The sequence below is a fragment of the Zea mays genome, chromosome 5, assembly GCF_902167145.1.
Source record: "Zea mays cultivar B73 chromosome 5, Zm-B73-REFERENCE-NAM-5.0, whole genome shotgun sequence".
NCBI lineage: Eukaryota > Viridiplantae > Streptophyta > Magnoliopsida > Poales > Poaceae > Zea > Zea mays.
This window is the reverse complement of record NC_050100.1, coordinates 31,158,336-31,180,724: the sequence shown is the minus strand read 5'-3', so window position 1 is coordinate 31,180,724 and position 22,389 is coordinate 31,158,336. Positions and strand designations below refer to the sequence as shown.

The following is a 22,389-nucleotide window of genomic DNA, read 5'->3' as shown; positions in this document are numbered from 1 at the left end:
AGGATTCGGATGTTAGGGGAAAGCCAATGGTGCCGCCTTTTTGTGGGATGGTCGTGATCGGGATTCAGGAAAGAGCACAGAAAATGCTATGATTCGATGGTTCGGACTGGCATTGGCCGTTATCTGATGATCTGGCCATACGAGGCCGTTCGAGGGATGTATTCTTGAAAGGGAAATGTGCCCTTGGGCCATTTCTAAGTATTTTGGTGATTGAGTGCCAACACAAGTGCTTAAATGTGAATCTATGCCCATGGATGAACAAAGTGCAAATCAAGAGTAAAGGTATGTTTCTAAGCCTTAGTACATTGGTTTTGTGTACTAATATACTTGTCTAAGTGTTAGAAACAGAAAGAAGAAGAAAAGAAAAGAGGTGAAAAAGGCTTGGCTGTGTACAGCCAAGACTCAGCTCTGTCTGGCATACCGGACTGTCCGGTGGTGCACCGGACAGTGTCCGGTGCGCCAGGCTGGCTCGGGCAAAGTGGCCGCTCTCGGGAATTCACCGGCGACGTACGGCTAAAATTCACCGGACTGTCCGGTGTGCACCGGACTGTCCATTGAGCCAACGGTCGGCCGGGCCAACGGTCGGGCGCGCAATCTGCGCGAGACACGTGGCTGAGCCAACGGCTAGAAGATGGCACCGGACTGTCCGGTGTGCACCGGACATGTCCGGTGCGCCAACGGCTCCAAGTCTGCCAACGGTCGGCTTCGCTATTTAAGGAAGGAAATCGGGCACCGGACAGTGTCCGGTGTGCACCGGACTGTCCGGTGCCCCCAATGACAGAAGGCAAGAATGGCTTTCCAGATTTTCTCTCAACGGCTCCTAGCTGCCTTGGGGCTATAAAAGGGACCCCTAGGCGCATGGAGGAGGACACCAAGCAACCTTAGAGCATTCTTGATCATCCACACTCAGTCTTTGCGCATTCGTTTGTCATTCTCAGTGATTCGAGCTCTGTTCTAGTGAGAACTTTGAGATAGTCTTTTGAGCTCGATTCGTGGCCGTGTGTGTGCGCATTTTGCTGTGGATTTGTGTGTGTTGCTTCCCTTCCTTACTCTGTGATTCTTTGTGAACATCAAAAGTGTAAGGGCGAGAGGCTCCAAGTTGTGGAGATTCCTCGCGAACGGGATAAGAAAAGAAAAGCATAACACTGTGGTATTCAAGTTGATCATTGGATCACTTGAGAGGAGTTGAGTGCAACTCTCGTCCATTGGGACGCCACAACGTGGAGTAGGCAAGTTTTGTACTTGGCCGAACCACGGGATAAATCACTGTGTCTTCTCTGTGTTGAATTCTTTGTGATTATCGTATTGTGCAAGACCTTCTCTCTAGCCACTTGGCGATTATTGTGCTAACACTTAACAAGTTTTTGTGGCTATAAGTTTAAGTTTCACAGGATCACCTATTCACCCCCCCTCTAGGTGCTCTCAATTGGTATCAGAGCCGTTCTCTTCACAAAGGGACTAACCGCCCGAAGAGATGGATCCTAAAGGGAAGGGAATCGTGATCAACGACAAGGAGAAGGAGTCCTTCGTCAACGAGCCAAGGGATGACAAGTCCAACGACTCGGGCTCGGGCCACAGACGCAAAGATGGGAAGAAGAAGAAGACAAGACGCATCAAGGAGATCGTCTACTACGACAACGATGAGTCTACTTCCTCCCAAAAGGACGACGACCACAACGAATACGAGAGAAAGAAACCGGTCAATTCGAACTTTTCTTTTGATTACTCTCGTATTCCTCAAAGTACTAATGCTCATTTATTATCTATTCCACTTGGTAAACCTCCTCATTTTGATGGAGAGGACTACAGATTTTGGAGTCACAAAATGCGTAGTCACTTGTTCTCTCTCCATCCTAGCATATGGGAGATTGTAGAAAGTGGAATGCACTTTGATAGTACGGATAGTCCCATGTTTATTAATGAACAGATTCATAAAAATGCACAAGCTACTACTGTGTTGCTAGCCTCTTTGTGCAGGGACGAGTACCATAAGGTGAGCGGCTTGGACAATGCCAAGCAGATCTAGGACACCCTCAAGATCTCTCATGAGGGGAACGATGTCACCTTACTCACCAAGATGGAGTTGGTGGAGGGCGAGCTTGGACGGTTCGCAATGATAAGGGGCGAGGAGCCAACTCAAACATACAACCGGCTCAAAACCCTTATCAACAAAATAAGGAGCTACGGAAGCACGCGATGGACGGATCACGACGTCGTCCGCCTAATGCTAAGGTCCTTTACCGTTCTTGATCCTCATTTGGTGAACAATATTCGTGAAAATCCTAGGTACACCAAGATGTCGCCCGAAGAAGTTCTAGGGAAGTTCGTAAGCGGGCGAATGATGATCAAGGAGGCAAGATATGTGGACGACGCGTTGAACGGTCCTATTCATGAGCCTCAACCCATTGCTCTCAAGGCAACGAGGAGCAAGGAGGCGCTACCGAGCAAGGTGGCGCATGTTGAGGCGGCCGGGCTAAATAATGAGGAGATTGCCCTCATCATTAAGCGCTTCAAGACGACGCTTAAAGGTCGCAAGGGACAGCCAAGCAAGACCAAGACAAAGGAGAAGCGCTCGTGCTTCAAATGTGGTAAGATTGGTCATTTCATTGCTAACTGTCCCGATAATGAAAGTGACCAGGAAAAGGGGAACAAAAGGGAGAAGAAGAAGCATTACAAGAAGGCCAAGGGCGAGGCACATATCGGAAAGGAGTGGGATTCAGATTGCTCCTCCTCCGACTCCGACAATGAAGGACTCGCCGCCACCGCCTTCAACAAGTCATCCCTCTTCCCCAACGAGCATCACATATGCCTTATGGCAAGGGAGAAGAAGGTATGTAATCAAAGCAATGTCACTTATGATTCTTCTAGTGATGATGAGTCTAGTGATGAAGAAATAGATTACTCTAGTTTGTTCAAGGGATTGGATAGAACTAAAGTAGAAAAGATTAATGAATTGATTGATGCCTTGAATGAAAAGGATAGACTCTTAGAAAAACAAGAGGATCTTTTATATGAAGAGCATGACAAATTTGTAGAGGCACAAAAATCTTATGCTTTAGAAGTTAAAAGAAATGGAGTGCTTTCTAGTGAATTATCTTCTTGTCATGAAACCATTGCTACTTTAAAAGGTGTTAATAATGATTTAAATGCTAAACTAGAAGTGGCTAGTAAATCTAACTCTTGTGTAGAACATGTTATGGTTTGCACTAGGTGTAAAGATTTTAATGTTGATGCTTGTAGTGAACACCTAGTTTCAATTTCTAAATTGAATGATGAAGTGGCTAGTCTTAATGCCCAACTTAAGACTAGCAAAAGCGAATTTGATAAATTAAAATTTGCAAGGGATGCCTATACGATTGGTAGACATCCCTCAATTAAGGATGGACTTGGCTTCAAGAGGGAAGCCAAGAACTTAACAAGCCATAAGGCTCCCATTCCCGCCAAGGAGAAAGGGAAGGCCCCTATGGCTGGTAGTGCTAAAAAGAACCATGCTTTTATGTATCATGATAGGAGACATACTAGAAATGCAAATAGAAGTTATAATGTTTTTGATTCATATGTTTATGATTCTCATGCCATGTTTGCTTCTAGTTCTTCCTATATGCATGGTAGAAATATGTCTAGGAGAAGTGCTATTCATCATGTGCCTAGAAAGAATATTATTCATGCTCCTAGGAAAGTAATGAATGAACCTTCTACAATTTATCGTGCTTTAAATGCTTCCTTTGCTATTTGTAGAAAGGATAGGAAAATAGTTGCTAGAAAATTAGGGGCAAAATGCAAGGGAGACAAAACTTGCATTTGGGTCCCTAAAGATATTTGCACTAACCTTGTAGGACCCAACATGAGTTGGGTACCTAAGACCCAAGCCTAAATTTGCCTTGCAGGTTTATGCATCCGGGGGTTCAAGCTGGATTATTGACAGCGGATGCACAAACCATATGACGGGGGAGAAGAAGATGTTCACCTCCTACGTCAAGAATAAGGATTCCCAAGATTCAATAATATTCGGTGATGGGAATCAAGGCAAGGTAAAAGGGTTAGGTAAAATTGCAATCTCAAATGAGCACTCTATCTCTAATGTGTTTTTAGTAGAGTCTCTTGGATATAATTTGCTATCTGTTAGTCAATTATGCAATATGGGATATAACTGTTTGTTTACAAATGTAGATGTGTCTGTCTTTAGAAGATGTGATGGTTCACTAGCTTTTAAGGGTATTCTAGACGGCAAGCTTTACTTAGTTGATTTTGCAAAAGAAGAAGCCGGTCTAGATGCATGCTTAATGGCTAAGACTTGCATGGGCTGGCTGTGGCATCGCCGCTTAGCACATGTGGGGATGAAGAACCTCCACAAGCTTCTAAAGGGAGAACACGTGATAGGTCTAACCAATGTTCATTTCGAAAAAGATAGACCTTGTGCAGCTTGTCAAGCAGGGAAACAGGTGGGAGGCTCTCATCACACCAAAAATGTGATGACAACATCAAGACCCCTGGAGCTGCTACATATGGACCTCTTCGGACCCGTCGCCTATCTGAGCATAGGAGGAAGTAAGTATGGTTTAGTTATCGTTGATGACTTTTCCCGCTTCACTTGGGTGTTCTTTTTGCAGGATAAGTCTGAAACCCAAGGGACCCTCAAGCGCTTCCTCAGGAGAGCTCAAAATGAGTTTGAGCTCAAGGTGAAGAAGATAAGGAGCGACAATGGGTCCGAGTTCAAGAACCTTCAAGTGGAGGAGTTCCTTGAGGAGGAAGGGATCAAGCACGAGTTCTCCGCTCCCTACACACCACAGCAAAATGGTGTGGTAGAGAGGAAGAACAGGACGCTAATCGATATGGCGAGGACGATGCTTGGAGAATTCAAGACCCCCGAGTGTTTCTGGTCGGAAGCCGTGAACACGGCTTGCCACACCATCAACAGGGTCTACCTTCATCGCCTCCTCAAGAAGACTTCGTATGAGCTACTAACCGGTAACAAACCCAATGTATCTTACTTTCGTGTATTTGGGAGCAGGTGCTACATTCTAGTGAAGAAGGGTAGAAATTCTAAATTTGCTCCCAAAGCTGTAGAAGGATTTTTGTTAGGCTATGACTCTAATACAAAGGCGTATAGAGTCTTCAACAAATCATCGGGTTTGGTTGAAGTCTCTAGCGACATTGTATTTGATGAGACTAATGGCTCTCCAAGAGAGCAAGTTGTTGATTGTGATGATGTAGATGAAGAAGATGTTCCGACGGCCGCTATACGAACCATGGCGATTGGAGAAGTGCGACCACAGGAACAAGATGAACGAGATCAACCTTCTTCCTCAACAATGGTGCATCCCCCAACTCAAAGCGATGAACAGGTTCATCAAAAGGAGGCATGTGATCAAGAGGGAGCACAAGATGATCACGTGATGGAGGAAGAAGCGCAACCGGCACCTCCAACCCAAGTTCGAGTGATAATTCAAAGGGATCATCCCGTCGACCAAATTCTGGGTGATATTAGCAAGGGAGTAACTACTCGATCTCAATTAGTTAATTTTTGTGAGCATTACTCCTTTGTCTCTTCTATTGAGCCTTTCAGGGTAGAAGAGGCCTTGCTAGATCCGGACTGGGTGTTGGCCATGCAGGAGGAACTCAACAACTTCAAGCGCAATGAAGTTTGGACACTGGTGCCTCGTCCCAAGCAAAATGTTGTGGGAACCAAGTGGGTGTTCCGCAACAAACAAGACGAGCACGGAGTGGTGACAAGGAATAAGGCTCGACTTGTGGCAAAAGGTTATGCCCAAGTCGCAGGTTTGGACTTTGAGGAGACGTTTGCTCCTGTGGCTAGGCTAGAATCAATTCGTATCTTGCTAGCATATGCCGCTCACCATTCTTTTAGGTTGTTCCAAATGGATGTGAAGAGCGCTTTCCTCAACGGGCCAATCAAGGAGGAGGTGTACGTGGAGCAACCCCCTGGCTTCAAGGATGAACGGTACCCCGACCACGTGTGCAAGCTCTCTAAGGCGCTCTATGGACTTAAGCAAGCCCCAAGAGCATGGTATGAATGCCTTAGAGACTTTCTAATTGTTAATGCTTTCAAGGTTGGGAAAGCCGATCCAACTCTTTTTACTAAGACATGTGATGGTGATTTGTTTGTGTGCCAAATTTATGTCGATGACATAATATTTGGTTCTACTAACCAAAAGTCTTGTGAAGAGTTTAGCAGGGTGATGACGCAGAAATTCGAGATGTCGATGATGGGCGAGTTGAACTACTTCCTTGGGTTCCAAGTGAAGCAACTCAAAGATGGCACCTTCATCTCCCAAACGAAGTACACGCAAGATCTGCTAAAGCGGTTTGGGATGAAGGACGCCAAGCCCGCAAAGACTCCGATGGGGACCGACGGACACACCGACCTCAACAAAGGAGGTAAGTCCGTTGATCAAAAAGCATACCGGTCAATGATAGGGTCTTTACTTTATTTATGTGCTAGTAGACCGGATATTATGCTTAGCGTATGCATGTGTGCTAGATTTCAATCCGATCCTAAGGAGTGTCACTTAGTGGCAGTGAAGCGAATTCTTAGATATTTGGTTGCTACGCCCTGCTTCGGGCTCTGGTATCCAAAGGGGTCTACCTTTGACTTGGTTGGATACTCAGATTCCGACTATGCTGGATGTAAGGTCGATAGGAAGAGTACATCAGGGACGTGCCAATTCTTAGGAAGGTCCCTGGTGTCGTGGAACTCTAAGAAACAAACCTCCGTTGCCCTATCCACCGCTGAGGCCGAGTATGTTGCCGCAGGACAGTGTTGCGCGCAGCTACTTTGGATGAGGCAAACCCTTCGGGACTTTGGCTACAATCTGAGCAAAGTCCCACTCCTATGTGACAATGAGAGTGCTATCCGCATGGCGGAAAATCCTGTTGAACACAGCCGCACAAAGCACATTGACATCCGGCATCACTTTTTGAGAGACCACCAGCAAAAGGGAGATATCGAAGTGTTTCATGTTAGCACCGAGAACCAGCTAGCCGATATCTTCACTAAGCCTCTAGATGAGAAGACCTTTTGCAGGTTGCGTAGTGAGCTAAATGTCTTAGATTCGCGGAACCTGGATTGATTTATAGCATACATGTGTTTATGCCTTTAATCATGTTCATTCTGCATTGTGTTGCTTATTATGGTGCTCAAGTTGTACAAGCACTCCCCGGACCTCACAAGTCCTTGTGCCAGTACTGCACATATTTAGGGGGAGATGTGTTACAACTTGACCCTTTGAGACTAACCGTTTGTTTGAGTTTGATTGTTTTAGTCTCAAAGAAGGTTTGAAAGGGAAAAGTGGACTTGGACCGTGAAAGACTTCCACTGCACTCCGATGAGAGGGTAACTTATTCCAAGTTCATCTTTAAACTCTTATTGCCTATTTGCTCTTAATTGAAGATTTTGGTGAGGCAATGGGGTTAAAGGGCCAAGATTGATCCCGTTTTGGTGCTTGATGCCAAAGGGGGAGAAAATAAAGGCCAAAGCAATAAATGGATCAGCTACCACTTGAGAAACTTTGAAAACAGTAGGATAGAGCTTTTGGTTTGTCAAAACTCTTGCATTGTCTCTTTTGTCAAAAGTTGGCCTCTTGTGGGGAGAAGTGTTGATTATGGGAAAAAGGGGGAGTTTTTGGAATCTTGAATCAATTTTCTTTGGAAAACCTCTCTTTATGTCTCTACAAGTGGATTTGACTTAGCGATAGGATTTTGAGTTTGATTTGCAAAAACAAACCAAGTGGTGGCAAAGGATGATCCATATATGCCAAATTGAATCAAAATAAATTTGAGTTTTTATTTGAAGTGATATTGCACTTGTTCTAGTTGCTTTATGTTGTGTTGGCATAAATCACCAAAAAGGGGGAGATTGAAAGGGAAATGTGCCCTTGGGCCATTTCTAAGTATTTTGGTGATTGAGTGCCAACACAAGTGCTTAAATGTGAATCTATGCCCATGGATGAACAAAGTGCAAATCAAGAGTAAAGGTATGTTTCTAAGCCTTAGTACATTGGTTTTGTGTACTAATATACTTGTCTAAGTGTTAGAAACAGAAAGAAGAAGAAAAGAAAAGAGGTGAAAAAGGCTTGGCTGTGTACAGCCAAGACTCAGCTCTGTCTGGCACACCGGACTGTCCGGTGGTGCACCGGACAGTGTCCGGTGCGCCAGGCTGGCTCGGGCAAAGTGGCCGCTATCGGGAATTCACCGGCGACGTACGGCTAATATTCACCGGACTGTCCGGTGTGCACCGGACTGTCCGGTGAGCCAACGGTCGGCCGGGCCAACGGTCGGGCGCGCAATCTGCGCGAGACACGTGGCTGAGCCAACGGCTAGAAGATGGCACCGGACTGTCCGGTGTGCACCGGACATGTCCGGTGCGCCAACGGCTCCAAGTCTGCCAACGGTCGGCTTCGCTATTTAAGGAAGGAAATCGGGCACCGGACAGTGTCTGGTGTGCACCGGACTGTCCGGTGCCCCCGATGACAGAAGGCAAGAATGGCTTTCCAGATTTTCTCTCAACGGCTCCTAGCTGCCTTGGGGCTATAAAAGGGACCCCTAGGCGCATGGAGGAGGACACCAAGCAACCTTAGAGCATTCTTGATCATCCACACTCAGTCTTTGCGCATTCGTTTGTCATTCTCAGTGATTCGAGCTCTGTTCTAGTGAGAACTTTGAGATAGTCTTTTGAGCTCGATTCGTGGCCGTGTGTGTGCGCATTTTGCTATGGATTTGTGTGTGTTGCTTCCCTTCCTTACTCCGTGATTCTTTGTGAACATCAAAAGTGTAAGGGCGAGAGGCTCCAAGTTGTGGAGATTCCTCGCGAACGGGATAAGAAAAGAAAAGCATAACACTATGGTATTCAAGTTGATCATTGGATCACTTGAGAGGAGTTGAGTGCAACTCTCGTCCACTGGGACGCCACAACGTGGAGTAGGCAAGTTTTGTACTTGGCCGAACCACGGGATAAATCACTGTGTCTTCTCTGTGTTGAATTCTTTGTGATTATCGTATTGTGCAAGACCTTCTCTCTAGCCACTTGGCGATTATTGTGCTAACACTTAACAAGTTTTTGTGGCTATAAGTTTAAGTTTCACAGGATCACCTATTCACCCCCCTCTAGGTGCTCTCAATTCTATGAAGTGATTTGCAATGGGGATGACGGGATAGCCCTTGTCCCCATCAGACGTGGATTGTTGAGGCTTGTGTGCAATGGATGAAGTATTTGTTGAAATCGGGACGATTTTGGTTGGTGCCCTCAATGACCAGCCTGCTCCAGGGGCCAGGCATGCATCTGAGGTCTGAGCCCCAGTGCTGGAAATTCAAAGGCATGGGAGAGCTGCCTGGTCCAGGCAGTTTGCCTTGGGGCAAACCAAACAGACCAGTCCTTATTCCTTAAAACTTTCACATGCTCTTTATCTTATTTCGGATTAAGCATCACCATCAATTGGCATTAGCTTAGGCACTTAGACTATACATGTACTGTTGTTTGTTTGAATGATGATTATTTGGTTGACATTTAGTTCATATAATAATAAGTAATACATAATTGAAGGAAAATCTTCCCTCATAGGAACAGGCGTGGGCTATAATGACTTTTTGTTTGTGTTCATTTCTTTATATACTTACTTAAGCTCTTTGCATTATGTAGATGGGACTCTGACAACACAGTTGGTGAGTTTGATGGGCACTCAAAGAGGGTTCTGAGCTGTGACTTCAAGCCAACACGTCCATTTCGCATTGTGACATGCGGTGAAGATTTTCTGGCTAACTTTTATGAAGGACCACCATTCAAATTCAAGCATTCCATAAGGTCGGTAGTCATTGCTGGTTTTCAGACCTACCTAACAGTGTATAGCTAGCTCTTTGCCATAATTGTTTTGTTACGACCTTGCTTACCTTTTGCCAATGGGCTAGATATACACATTTGATGTGGATTACTATACTACATTTATTACAAGTGTGTGAATTAAACCCTTTATTTACCACTGTATCAGTGATGTAGTCATGTTAACACGGGTGTCATCTATCATCCAGTCTTGCATTTGCTTATGCAGTTACACTCTGACCTATTCTAATACAGTTTACCTTTTCTTTTTATTTTTCTCTAATTTTCCGTAACATTGATGTTTATTGAGCTTTACATGCATATAGTTTAACGCTTGACAGAAAAAAAAACAATTGTAGCCTGACTTAAATTTTGGTTACTGCAGGATCTGTTTCAACACCTATAGTGGTGCCATTTCCTTTTTTTAGTTTACTTCTTGACCTATGCAGAAATTGTAGTTGTTTTTTTGCATAATTAAGGTTTTTCAATAGATGTAAGCTTGTTCCTGTATACTAATTCTATGTCCAGTATGACAAACTGAAGCTGACACATTGTAGTTACTGGAGTACGTAGATGCTCTGTCCTGCACCTGCTCCATGCATTTAAAGTAGAATGTTCCTACTGGTTTACATGATTTGAACATTTCACAAACACTTCTTTAAATTGTTATTTATTATGTATCTATGCATCATACTGTAGCAGCATTTTACTTCTGGCACCTAGGATGCGTATTTCACATTTTTCAATTCACTTTGCATTTCAGGGATCACTCGATTTTGTTAACTGTATCCGGTATGCTCCTGATGGTAGTAAGTTTATCACTGTGAGTTCTGATAAGAAGGGTTTGATATATGATGGTAAAACTGGAGAAAAAATAGGAGAGCTTTCCACTGAAGGCGGACACACAGGGAGCATATATGCTGTTAGCTGGAATCCTGACAGTAAACAGGTAATTCGATATTAAGTATTCTCTGTTTTTAGTTCTCATTCACAGTTCTAAATGTTGTGTTTATAGTGTACCTATATTTTCTCAGATTTGATGTGGAATTATTTGTTAAGCATGATTGAGGAACAACGCGCAGATTCAGAAAATATGCTTGATAAAACCTAACATTGTTGAACAGATAACATGATCCACTTATAAGGCTACTGGACAGTAAACAAAGTATTTGTTTTTCAACCTAGATCCCATAATGATCTAGCCTGTATCTAGGATATGCGTGATATCATTTTTTTATGAACATCTTATCTTTTTCCTTCAAATGTGTTACTTTTTTTGTAGCATTGCACTCATGCATTTTAGTTTCTTTCAATGGATGTTTGGTGCTCATGACCTATGTATGACTATCTAATCAATATCGTATAATTTCAAGTGTTTATCCACTTCTAATGGTTTTCTCTTATTTTACCGGTGCATTCAGGTTCTAACAGTTTCTGCTGATAAATCTGCGAAAGTATGGGATATCTTTGAAGATGCAAGTGGGAAATTGAATCGAACTTTGGTTTGCCCTGGTATAGGAGGTGTGGATGATATGCTTGTTGGTTGTCTCTGGCAGTATGATCATCTCGTGACAGTCTCTCTTGGTGGGACATTTAATGTGTTCTCTGCAAGCAACCCAGACCAAGAACCAGTTACATTTGCAGGACATTTAAAGACTGTTAGTTCTTTGGTCTTCTTTCCTCAAAGTAGCCCAAGAACTATACTATCTACTAGCTATGATGGTGTCATCATGAGGTGGATATTGGGTGTTGGATTTGGTGGGAGACTGATGCGCAAAAACAACACTCAAATAAAATGCTTTGCTGCAGTAGAAGAAGAGCTTGTTACCTCAGGTTATGATAATAAGGTAAGAAAAATCAACAGGTTGCCCATATCTCTACTACTTATTAAGGCTGCAAGGGTAGCCTGTCGTTCTGCCGTTCTGTGATCTCAGCCGTCTGTTCTACCATTCTGTGATCTCAGCCGTCCGATCCTGCCCACCAACCCCACACGGCCTCTCCCACCCTGCCTTCCGTCGCCCCAATCCTTTTCCTCCCCGTCGCGGCGTCGCCGGCTGCAACGGTCCACCAACGACTCTTCTTCCTCACCTCCCTCCAGCTCCAGCTCTAGCTCGTCTCTCTCCTCGCCTCGCGTAGGGTTTCGCTTCCCGTCTCACCGTCGTCAGCATGGGGGACAAGTATCTCTGCGCTCCGTGCCCCCTATCTCTCTCTGCCTCTCCTAGGGTTTCGACGCCTCACTTTGATTCCCCTCCTCGATCTACTCTCCCAGCTACGATGACGAAGGCGATCCGATCGTGAACCTCAACGAACGGGAACCCTCCCCTGAGCATCAGCCGTATGAAGACCTCGATGACGACCTCGACGGCGGCGGCGATTGGACCCGCGACCGCTCTCCGACCCCCGTCCACGGCGACGATGGCGGGGCAGGGTCCTCCTCCAAGCCCCGAAAGCACCTTCTCAAGAAGGGCGGCGGTGGAGGCATGCCTAGCAATGACGGGCTGGATGACTATGGGTTGGCGGACGAGGACGTGGACCCTTCGGCTGAGGCGAGGAAGAGGAAGGGCCACGCGAGCAAAGAGCCCCTGTTCCCCTCCCCTTCCGCTCGAGTCCGTCGCCGTCGCTCTGCCCTCGTATCCCCTCCCACGACACCGAGACAATGACGGCGCAGACCGCGGAGGAGCTCACCACCCAGATCGAGCAGCAGAAGCTCGAGGTGAGATTTTGCACACACTCCTGTCATTTCCGCAACCCTAGCTAGCTCTCACTACTCCCTTTGCATCAACTGCATCCCACTCCCCTCATCTGCGTGAGCCGCAACCGTCGTCCATCGAGCCACCGACGCCACGCCAGGCCTCCACGCCGAGCCTCCGCGCGAGGCGCGACCGCGCCTCCGAGCTCTATCGCCCCGGACCGCCGGCGCCGGGTAGCCGTGAGCTTCGATCGGACCTGCCCGTGACCAGGCTGAGGCGCCGCCTACCCGAGCTCCGCCCAGGCCGCCCGCCTGCTCGATAGGACGACTGGACGAGCTCCTCTCCGCGGGCGCTGAGCAGCCAAGCTCCTCTCACGGAGGCGCGGAGGCCTTCAGGCCGAGGCGCCGAGAAGAAGGACGACCGCGTGCTCGTGCCAGATTTGGGGTCGCTCACCAGCATCCATGATAGGTGGTGGTTCGAAAAAACTATTACTACTAGCAGAGATACTTCTCTGATCATTATCAATCAATTCATTGTAATAAAAAAACCTGCCAAATATTCTCGTTTGGTAGTTGCCCGCTGCTTTAGCTTTTTCAATCGCCTTAATAGTAGATTATTATGTTTTTTATTATGATTTGGTATCCTCTCCGTGTCTGTGAACAAGAAATATTATGTTCCCCTGAATATAGATCGCTGAGAGTTTATTGTTCCTGGCGATGGAGGGCGCGTGAACTCTTCTACTACCTCAAGGGTGCGCAGGTGGACTATGGCGAGGATCACAACAAGACTTGCGGCCACAACAGGTTTGGGAGAATATATCACACAGGTAGGAAATTCCAAAGAACACAATACATGACCATGACCTTTCAGAAATTTATTTATCCATTAGTTCTTACATGGCTGTTCTAATTTGGTGCAGAGCACTATCCTATTTGTTACGAGCACAACCCAGTGCATTTTGTGGGGCACTCTGCTGGCGCGTAGGTTGTGAGGGTGCTGCATCAGATGCTTGCCGACAAGGTACACAAACAAGAGATTTTTCGGTTTTATTCACAAGTGATAGCTGTTTATTGCTACTGGTGGAATTAGTCATGCATATCATGTGCTTTCAGAGGGATGGTCCATGTGAGCTGGAGTACAAGATTAGAGCACCCAAATTAGGAGTACTTTAAATCATTTTCTGTTAACTTGGGCCTCTGCTAACACACTTTTGTAGGGATAGTCCAAGAATCTGTTTTTAGCAATGTTATCAAGTCGTATGACTAATCACGATTTGCAGGTTGATTGCTGCCATGGCAATCAACTATGCACTATGATTAGTTAGGTTGGTCGGTCTCATGGTCACTAGAATCGATTTAGATGATTTGATAACATTGGTTTTTACTCACGATTAGCTGGGCTGATCGCTACCATGGCGATCAGCTATGAACTATGATTAGTCATGATTAATCTTGGACTGACTGATGTCATCAGTGTCTAGGAATGATTAGACGATTCGATAACATTGGTTTTTAGTATGGCCAAAGTTCATTCTTAATTTAACCTTCCCCTCACTTTATGTGAAATTGACGTGCGCTTTTGTCACTGAATTGAGTTTCTGTTTTTTATTGCATGACACTCTATGGGCGCATGTGGCATGCTGGTCTTTCTTGTTGCATGTTGAGCTGGCAGCTTGCTGGCATGCTGTAGTGTTACGAAACATGTGAACTTTAGCACTGTGGATATACTATATATAATTCTAACACATATTGCGATACTGATCTCAGGCTTTCCCTGGTCATGATACTTCTGAAGATTGTAGTTGTTGTTATGGACGGTGGAAATGGTTGGTTCTGATGGTTTTGGTCTTTTGCGGATTGTTATTGTTTTTTACGAGGGGCGGCGTGATCCTTTTCAATCTCGCATGTTGTATCACAATATGTTTTCGTTTTTAATGTTGTCCATCAATTATTCTTATATGTGTGACACCAGCATACTTATCTGTTGAATGCCATGTACAGGCAGAGGAAGTTGTGGTGGAAAAGACCAAAACAATGATAAAAAGCCTCTACATCTTGTCAAAGGTGCCTTTGGACAGGTATGTAATTTACTCAGTTACAATATTTGCTTTAGGTGTTCTTGAATAGTATACATATTCAAGTCAAATAGATGATGAAAGTTACCTGAGTGACTGATCAGTCAAATTAATTTTGGGTCAATTATGGTGAGGCACGTATTTCACAATTGGTTCACTTATGGTGTAACACATTTCATAGTTCCTCATTGCCTCATGTGTTCATTTGGGGCCTGTAGTATTAGGGTATGTACTTTTGAGTTGTTAGACTGGATAGATTGCTTGTGCATTCCGTTTGATATTGGGATTTGAGAAGCTACATGTGACATTTGGAACTAACGAGAATACTATACCTTTGAGCATAAAAGCTGAGTCTTTGTTCCTTACATATCTCATGCAACTGAATTGCATTTTTATTTTATTTTAAGAGGATTAAATGCATGCTCATCTGAATATAATACTCCCTTTGTTTACAAATTATAGTTCGCTTTAGCTTTGTTCTAGGTTAAACTTCTCTAACTTCAATAAAAGTTTTAGAAAAATATATTAACATCTACAAGTTGAAATATGACCTCATTTTTATGGAGGTTGCCCTTCTTTCTCTTCTTGGAAGAGGTTGTTCCACGAGGAAGCTAAGCTTCAAGCCCTTAGATTCAGTGATGGTAATCGGCCTGCCTTGCTCTGTTTAGACTCACTATCTTAGCTTTCCCTTTTGCCTCCCTCAGTCTTGTTGTTCCTCTCTTTCTGGTTGTTTTTTTGGTATAGTTTGAGACCTCTTTGCACAGGCTTCTCTTCTTTTATATTAATAAAATTCTTTTACAATATATGTGTGTGGGGGTCTCCCCTGCTGTATCTTTCACTAAAAAGAGTTGAAATATATGCATGGGCATTCAAGACATACTTTATGGATAATTTAATGAAACTAATTTGATGCCGTATATATCGGTTTATTTTCTGTGAACTTGGTCAGAGCTAGAGAAGTTAGACTTAGGATAAAGCTAAAGTGATTGACTCCATAACTTGTATAGAAGAGGGAGTAATTACTATTCCAAGATTTTTGTTTGAAATTTTAGTATTTGCGTTGTCATTTTGATTTTCTTGTGCACTAATTTCTTGGTCCAATTTATATATATACTACTATATTAAGGTTGTAAAAGGGTAGCCTCCCTCCCTTGGTTCTGCCTTCTGTAAATCCACACAGTCTATCTATATCCCTGCGATCCTCGCCCTTGAACTAGCGGAACATCCTCCGTCTCCCACCACCCGAGCGATTTCCTCTCCCTCGCGTCCCACGCCATGCCCTGATGCCGTTCTTCCTCCTGACCGCGACGCTCGCCGCGATCCCATCCTCCCAGCCTTTCTTCTGCATAATTTCTTTTATATTATAATTTGTGTTCACGCTTAGGTAAGTAATGCCACACAATTTTTGTTTACTCCTATTTTTGTTGCAGATTGTCCAGACTGTATAAATTTTTATATCATCATTGTTGTGATTCATTCCTGTTTAGTCCTAGGTTATGATGAACAAGTTATCATGACTGCAACACTTGTGTTCAGATGAGTTAGGCACTTCTCATGCTAATTCAAATCTCATACATGAATTTTTCATGTTTTGTTAGTGCTTCAGGGTTCTACCTTCTTAATGAAACTATGATATAGAATTAGAATAGGGCACCCTAAGAATTTTGACATCACTAAACTCATACAACAGAGTGTGCACGGCAACACTTGTTAAGTGGCAACAACAAAGCAATGCAAATGCACATTTAATCTTGACTTACAAGTGCTGGTAAACAAATAACATTTTTGTGGTAGGAATGAGCCTTCTATATTTATCGAGTTATCTAATAAACATATGAGGAGAGGCAAGAAATTGACAGATGACAACTCCACTTCATTAATTATATTTACCCATCATATCCAATATTTCTGACAAAATATATCTAATATCACTGACTTCTCTGGGTAGTGAGTGCCTTTATGTTTGCATGCCACTATACATATTTCTTTGTTGGGATCTGGTTCTTATTCTGCTTGTGACTCAGTTCACTATTTGTGAATCTTGCTTTTGTCAGTTGCAAATCAGCTTGTACTTGTAGCAGCAGCTGGACAGGGTCCTGCAATGCTCGCTCCATGGGGTGCAGGCTCATCGTCTACCATTACTGCCTCTCCGTGCTGGTTCCTACCAATGTAAGCGCCTCAGCCTCCGCTCACTTACACTGACCGTCCAATTGATATCATCCCTTTGTTCCATTCCATGTGTGCATCTGCACATAGTGGCGGCTGAATGTTCATTAGCCAATCCTGTCAGTGTGAGATCATCATGTATTGTCACCCTTAACCACATTGAACTTATTTCTGCAGAGCAATCTGAGAGAGTTCTGCTTTTATTGTGACCATGGGTACTCTTACTTAGTCTGCTACATATGTTAATTAACACTTTGCTTGCTGAAAAGCTAAAACCGCTCAGGGGTGTTTGGATTCAGCCACTAAAATTTAGTTGAGGCCGAGGCCCTCTTTGAGCTCTACAAGATCAGTTGTTCTATCATCGACGACGACCTATCAACGAGGCGCATTCAATAAAATTCCTCTTCGATTCCTGTATCTGTCGTGCATATTCTTGTCATTCATGACGTGATTTGGGGTTGATTTGAACATCTATTTTTTTGAATGAAACATTCCTTGCACTTGGAAGATGTGTTTTTTTGTTGCTTTAGGCCTCGGACAATTTCTTTGGATTTAAATATGGAGGAAATGGTTACAAAAGACCTGGGATAGTGACACTCTGTCATCCTAGGCTAATGAGATTGAGCACCTGGTAATTCCAGCAACAGATTACCTCTTTGAACCTTCACTCTAGGATATTTCTCAAGCCATAGATTTCATCCATAGTAAGTTCTTGCCTTTTCTTGTTTATTTTTAATGCAAAAATTACATGATAGCAAATCGATACCTTTTCTGAAACATAACACCAGTGCTGATCAGTTTTCTATTATTTTGTTTTCCTTGCATCTGTGGTACCTTTTTTATATGGATTTTCCCAAACAACAACCGTTGAATCATAGGTAGGAGAGTTTGTTGTGGCTGACTCAAAAACTTAGGGAAGCAAAGCAGGTAGTAGTTAACTCAGAAAAGGGAAATAGGTTATTATTTTGATCACTGGTCAACTAATGTTTATGTTATTAGGTATGCATTGCCAATTTGATTACGATGTGGTAGGTATGGTTACAAAGAAGTTGCAACACTATCTTTTAATGCATAGTCCATTCCCAACCTCCAGATTAAGGTTCTGTTAGATTAGTGTAGATTTTCTATTGAAAAATATGAAATGAGACTAGCCATTACACAATGTCTGTCAGTCATTCAAACAAACTAGAACCATAACCAATCAAAACACGTCTATAATCTAAAATTCTTGCTTTGTGTCAAACAGCAACCCATGACAGGGTAGACTTAGCTGAATGCATAGATACGTTTGCCAAAAAGTTATGCATATATAGTATATATTATGTACATATATTTAAAAAGATGACACAAAATGATAGGCTATTCAAGTAATCAACCCAAAATCATACATACAATTAGTATTGTGTGATTTTAATCAAATATACATTGCAGAAAGTATGATTTATGCGATCAACGATTTTTTTACCCTTTGAAATTTTGAATACTCGGTCTCAAATTGGTAGATTCAGCATATAGTTGCCTTTTCAGGGAATGCATCACAAGGTGGTACCACATTACCCATGATCTACGTGCTCGGAGACTCCCTGGCGCCTGTCGAGAACAACAATAACCTGGTGACACTGCTCAAGGCCAACTTCCTACGAAACAACATCGACTACCTAGGGCACAAGGCCACCGGCTGCTTCAGCAATGGCAAGAACTCCATCGACTTCCTCGGTACGTGCGTGTATCAGTGATACCTAGCTACTCTGATACATTTTCATTCATCTACATATGCAATCCGGTTTGGATTTCTGATCGAGCAGCTTCTTTCTCACTCCCACCAGGAAGAAGGTAGGGGAAAAGCAGGGAAGTAGGTCGTACCACGGTGCCTCGTGCTATCGCTAACGAGGGAGCTCGCTCAACAAGTAAGCCATTGAATATTGTTTTTTGAGTATCGTGGTTGAATTTGTTTATTTTTCGTGATTTTATTTATTTTTACAAGTTCCATGTTGATTTCCTCCCGTGCACGAGTGTCCCTGCAGCCATAGGGAGACCACATCGAGCTGCACCAGAAGCGCCATGGTAAGCACTTGGACCACGAAGTGCGCAAGCACGAGGCGCGCGAGGTGCATAGGCCTCAAAGGACACCCGCAATGTGTAGTTCTGATCTGATAAGTTTATGCACTTTTGGTTTTGTTGTTCATGTGCGCCCATTGTTGATGATCACGTGTCTTGTGCTGTTGTAGTTGATTGGTACTAAGGGCAAGAGGTTTGTCAAGAAACGCTATGCTAAGAAGGCGCAGATGAAGAAGACATAAGTGCTTGTTTGCTGCTCCTGTTTATGTGTTGATATTTGTGAGCCAATAACTTTTAACCATGACTGCTTTACTGGTGTATCATACCCTGAGTAACGGTTGTGAGCATGAAAAATTGCTTACGCCCCATAGAGGTTATGACTCAGCTTGTCAGCCATCCCCAACTAAGTTGTGTTCTTCTGAACCATGCTACTTTGTTCTTTACTGCAACCTGCATTCGTTGATGTGAACAAACTGATTATGTATTCCTCTGATCATTACTTAGATGAGGAACAATCTCTTTGTATTATGTGGTCTGACTATCGTGGTGGAATTTGTTTAATCTGTTTATGTGATTTGCAAAAGAAAATGCAATGAGTATGCGCCTTTGTGAAATAATAAAGTTAACTATGCATTAACTCTTTTCAAAGGCACCACAACACTTTTTGTTGGTTGATGGCATAGAATAATCTCGCTTATCAGTTAAAATTGTGAATTTGTGGGGTATTTTTTGGGCCGCTATCGAACATGTCAAGAATGAATAATGCTACAGATCTGCTCATGGGTAGCTAGAACATCTCCATCAATTCTGCTCTTTAATTCTAATCTAATGGATATCACAAAATCTTGGGGAGTTTTTTTTCATCAGTATGATAACTAGAACATATTCAACAGTTTTGTTGTGTTCATCAAAACACGGTTACTTTCAAGTCTTCATCAAAATAAGGTTACTTCAATCTACTTTTTTCTCACTCTCTTCCTCAATCATCGTTTTTCCATTGCCTGATGTGGATGCTACTCGTACTGAACGCCAGGTACCTTCTTTTCCCTACTTTGCCAAGATTTCTTTTGATTTTTTAAAATTTAGACCCGAATGATAAGTAAACACTTGAAGTCAGCAATCCTAATATATATCTTTGTTATTTCCTTTCAAAATCTTCTGTTAGCACTTCCCATCTATGTCTCCCCTGGTAGCATCCACCTACTCTGAGTGTTTGGGTAGTATCACTAGCAACAAAAATCTATTGATCACAAACAACAAACAGTGATCTCGACGCATTTGGTCGGTAATGCTATTTTGATGAATGCACTTAGTTTGTAACTTTGTAATATGTGACAAAACAATGTCAATGAAAGAGCGATAACTGAGGCATTTGCCATGCAGTTTAATTGCTTTTATGATCAATAATTTTATATAGACATTTGTCTCTATCAATGTTAAAGGATTTTTCACATACATTTTTTGTTCTAAAAAATAAAATAGGGAAAACTCAATTCAACTGTGTAGGCACAATTTTGAAGCCAAGTTCACTGACGCTTGTTATTGGCATCAGGTTTCACGGTTGCGTGAGTACCAGGGTGTAGATTCACGTTTTGATGTGATTGCAAGACAATACCTTGAAATTGTATGGGTAATCTTTCCGGTGTTGCTGCCATTAGTTTGCTTGCTAACCATGGTCGAGCTTCAGAAACTGGAGAGCATGCAATGGACAATTCACCAGGTGAAGATGGACCTAAAACCTCACCATGACCATGCTGTCATGAACTATTGTATAGTTTCTTAGAAATAAATATTGTTCAATTTCACATATATCTAAAATAACTACACATTCAAGTGACTATTTTCACAAAAATCTAAAATAATTGCATATTTAAGTGACTATTTTCACATAAATCCGAAATAACTGCAGTTCTCAACTTGTAGACCAACCTGTTGTAGCTCCATTTTCAAGATATTGTGATCCAAAAAATAAACCCTTGATATTTTCAAAATTTGATTTGATGTGCAATATTGTTGATTCATTTGCCATTTTTGCGGAGATTGCAATTTTGTCATTCCAAAAGGCAAATCAAAGTGGAATTGATAATAACCTCGATCGTGCAAAATTGGGAAAATTGGGAGACCTAAGAAATTCGTGGAACATGCTCTCTAAGCAATACAAGGAAGAATATGAGAAATGCATAGAAGAATGTATGTGCAGTGTGGTCTCTGTGTTTCATTTGTTTCTATTGGTTTGTGATTTGGAATTAGTAGATAAGCCATGCTTGAATTGCTTAATGATAGTTTGTGTTTTTTATTTTGTTACAGCGAAGTCACTAGATTATGATAAACTGTATAAAGGTCTGGAGGTGCTAGCTGATCTTGACAAGCATGCAAATTCTAGGGTTATCATACCTCTCACTGGTTCTCCCTTGTAACGAACTTATTTGGTGGATCTACTCATCTACACGTGTTTGTACTCGGATACAGTGCATGATATCTTGTATTATAACTTTCTGCTTGTTATTTTTATCCGTAGCACAAGGTGGTTGCTGATCATTGCCCTATTTTGATTGCTTCAAGTTACCAAAGCATATTACTTGAGTGATCAATGAACATTGCATTTTATGGATATGATAGATTTGTTCGATGTGTAAGACTTTTAACGTATGCAAAAAACTCTTAACTTTTACAAGATGTTAACAAAAACATACCATAACAATTAGTATTTTTGAATTTCAATATATCTTATCATTATATGTTTACTCCGTAGCAACGCACGGGCATTCACCTAGTCTTCAATTAAGAGTACAAGGGCAATAAGATCATAGAGATGAACTTGGAGTAAGTTACCCTCTCATCGGAGAGTAGTGGAAGTCTTGCATGGTCCAAGTCCACCTTTCCCTTTCAATCCACCCTTGAGACTAGATCAGGCAAACTCAAGCATACAGTTAGTCTCAAAGGGTCAAGTTGTAACACATCTCCCCCTAAATATGTGCATCACTTGCAAAAGGACTTGTGAGATCCGGGGAGTGTTTGTACAACTTGAGCACCATAAATAAGCAACAAAATGCATAAGGAACATGATCAAATGCATAAACACATGTATGCTATAAATCAATCCAGGTTCCGCGAATCTAAGACATTTAGCTCACTACGCAACCTGCAAAAGGTCTGCTCATCTAGAGGCTTGGTAACGATATCGGCTAGCTGGTTCTTGAAAGTCGCCTAGAGGGGGGGTGAATAGGGCGAAACTGAAATTTACAAAATTAATCACAACTACAAGCCGGGTTAGCGTTAGAAATATAATTGAGTCCTCGAGAGAGGGTGCAAAACAAATCACAAGCGAATATGGAAGTGAGACACAAGGATTTGTTTTACCGAGGTTCGGTTCTCGCAAACCTACTCCCCGTTGAGGAGGCCACAAAGGCCGGGTCTTTTTCAACCCCTTCCCTCTCTCAAACGATCCCTCGGACCGAGTGAGCTTCTTCTTCTCAATCAAACGGGAACAAACTTCCCAGCAAGGACCACCACACAATTGGTGTCTCTTGCCTTGGTTACAATTGAGTTGATCGCAAGAAAGATTGAAAGAA

The 22,389-nt window shown here is 42.9% G+C and overlaps 1 long non-coding RNA gene across 1 annotated transcript; it reads left to right on the top strand.

Annotated features, from left to right (window-relative positions):
- The first annotated feature begins 14,277 nt into the window (after positions 1-14,277).
- Positions 14,278-20,537, top strand: LOC103626176 (uncharacterized). The gene is made up of 5 exons (XR_002261904.2): positions 14,278-14,596; positions 16,648-16,762; positions 17,029-17,463; positions 18,287-18,475; positions 18,586-20,537. It is a non-coding gene; the product is annotated as an uncharacterized lncRNA (long non-coding RNA).
- The last annotated feature ends 1,852 nt before the right edge of the window (positions 20,538-22,389 follow it).